The sequence below is a fragment of the Rhinopithecus roxellana genome, chromosome 7 (assembly GCF_007565055.1).
Source record: "Rhinopithecus roxellana isolate Shanxi Qingling chromosome 7, ASM756505v1, whole genome shotgun sequence".
NCBI lineage: Eukaryota > Metazoa > Chordata > Mammalia > Primates > Cercopithecidae > Rhinopithecus > Rhinopithecus roxellana.
The window spans coordinates 145,174,994-145,177,678 of record NC_044555.1 but is presented as its reverse complement, the minus strand read 5'-3'; the positions used below and the strand labels follow the sequence as shown (position 1 = coordinate 145,177,678).

The window sequence follows — 2,685 nt, the reverse complement described above, 5'->3', positions numbered from 1 at the left end:
CAATTGCATATTGGAAATTTCATAAACCTAATCTATTATGAGGCATCACATTTTGTGAATAATTTTCTTAAAAATACAAATTAGTACAGATTTAGGTTGCTGCCATAATAAAATAACTAATACAGTTTAGTTTCAATAATCTTCATTAAGTGGGAAAGGAGGGAAATCACAACTGACATATTGGGAATTGTACCTTTATCCTTAAGCACTTCAATATTATTTTTTTTGTTCCTAGATAAAATGCTTATTGTGGTAGGCTGAAAAATGGCACCCCAAATGTTTCCGTGCCCTAATCCCTGGTTTTATGCCTGCATATGTTAAGTTAAATGCCAACGAGACTTTGTAGATGGAATTAAGGCTACAGATCTTAAAATAGGGAGATTATCTGAGTGGGCCCAATGTAATCAAATGGACCTCTAAAAGTGGAAGTGGAAGACAGAAGGGTAGGTCAGAGAGATGGATGATGGATGAAGCATCAGGAAAGATTCAAAATGGGAGAGAGACTTGACCTGCTATTGCTGGCTCTGAAAACAAGGGGGCCATCAGCCAAGAAATGTGGACAACCTCTGGAAACTAGAAATGGCCTTCAGGTGACAGACAGCAAGGAAGTAGGACTTGATCCTTCAACTGCAAACAATTGAATTCTTCCAACAACTGATAAGAAAGAAAATGGATTCATCCTTCTACCCCCACCGCCAGAGCCTCCAAAAAGGAAAACAGTCCTGACAATACTTTTATTTTAGCTCAGATGAGACTCAGGTCAGATTTCTGACATATAAAACTTTAAGACAATGTATTTGTGCTGTTTTAAGACACTGACTTTGTGGTAATTTGTAACAGTTACAATAGAAAAGATATACATTTGCCTTAGTAAAACCTCAAATTTAAAGGAGTTATCAAAGAAGGGTCCCTAATGTCATTTAAACCATATTTTTTTAAAGTTCAATTCATGTCTGATCCTGAATGATTCTGGTATATTAAGTTGTGCTATAACTGGAAATGTGTGTTTAGCCAACAAAAATGACAAAATAGTAACAATTGAAAGCTACAAAGCCTATTATTTTTACATAAAAACTTCTAAAATATCATGACTAGTTATTATGTGAACCATTTTATGTAGGAGTGGTTTGTAAGGCAGCATTTTAAGTTTCCATAAAAACAGAACCTTCTGTTTTAGAAGAGATATCAATAACGTAACCAGAAACCTCTATTTCCAAGTGCAGTGGTTTCTCCTGTTCGTAACTCAGGTTTGAACTATCTTCCGTTTGAATCTCTTGCTCTTCCACCTCCAAAAGTTTATCTGGAGTTGAAGCTACCTACTTCTTCATCTTCATTTTTATGTAGAAGGCTACAAATAATTTTGGGTCTATAGGAGAAATCATTTTCCTGATTATCAGCTATTCCACCCCACCTATGTTTTCTTCTCCTTCCTTCTTGTCTGTCAGAAGAGTTATCATGCTGAGCTTCTTCATTCTATGGCATTTATATTTTAGCACTGTTTTATTATTGCCTTCTGCATCTATATTTTCAACATTTTCTTGAAATATAGCATAGGTCTGAAGAGGGCCTTTGTACTCTCCAGCAGAGAGATAGCTGTCCACTTGCAAAATGGGCCTCTCATTGTAAATTCTCCAAATCTTGCATTTATTTTCGCATTTTGAGAAAATCCTGACAATTCTACTGGAATCAACATCTCTGCCTTCAATTCCTCCTCTTCTCCATTCTCTGGACTCCACTTCTTGACTGCCATCATGGTCACACACCTCCTCAGTGCCTCCCGAGTCACTAGCCACCCCAACCCAGAGTTACCGTCTTAAGCCCCTTATGATCTTCTTAACATTTTCCTCTCTCTAGCCTACTTTAAGAATAACAGTATATAACTCATATAACATATAAAATATATATGAATTAGCTGTTTATGTTATTTCTAAGGCTGCTGGTCAATAATACGCTATTAGTAGTTCAGTTTTTACAGAGTCAAAAGTTGTACACACATTTTCGAGTGCATGAGGGTCATATATATGTGTTGCAGATTTAATTAAATTAAACTCTAAAAATAATATTCAGTTAGTCAATGAATAGTAGTGAGTTTTGTTCTGTGTTATTCCTGTGGAGACTGTGGAGGTAAAGCTGACTCATATTCTGAGAACCCTAGTATCTGTGGGAACTAGCTCTTGGGTTTCTATTTCATTATTCTAATGCAAGCTACTTAAATTCTTCATTTTTGAAGGAAAACAAGTAATCTACTCACATCTGTGTGAGGCAGTTGTTACAATTATTGACTAGTAAAATAGATCAAATCTGAACACTTATGCTACTCACTTCGTTTATTTGTGCTCAAAGAGAATAGCTTTATAACATGTACAAAATAGTAGCCCTCAAAAATAGATATTTGGCATAACGTGCTTTCAACTACTATCACAGCTTCTCTTATAGGAGACATAAAATAAGCAGCTAAGTATGTTACTGGAAGAAAATTGCTTGAAAGAACAAGCTTACTCTTTTTAATTATTTGAATTTTTAAAATAGAATATTAAAAAGCAAATTTTTGGCATACACAATAATTAGGGAACTACAAAAGTTTTTGTGAAATTCTAAAAGAACTTTTAAGAATAAGTTTAAGAAAGTTTTCAATATCCTAAAAACCCTTTTCAATATATCTATTGAAGGTAGCTTGATTAAAAA

The 2,685-nt window shown here is 34.6% G+C and overlaps 1 pseudogene; it reads right to left on the bottom strand.

Moving 5' to 3' along the window:
- Nucleotides 1-1,142: 1,142 nt before the first annotated feature.
- LOC104672406 lies at nucleotides 1,143-1,750 on the bottom strand (annotated as a pseudogene).
- Nucleotides 1,751-2,685: the final 935 nt, after the last annotated feature.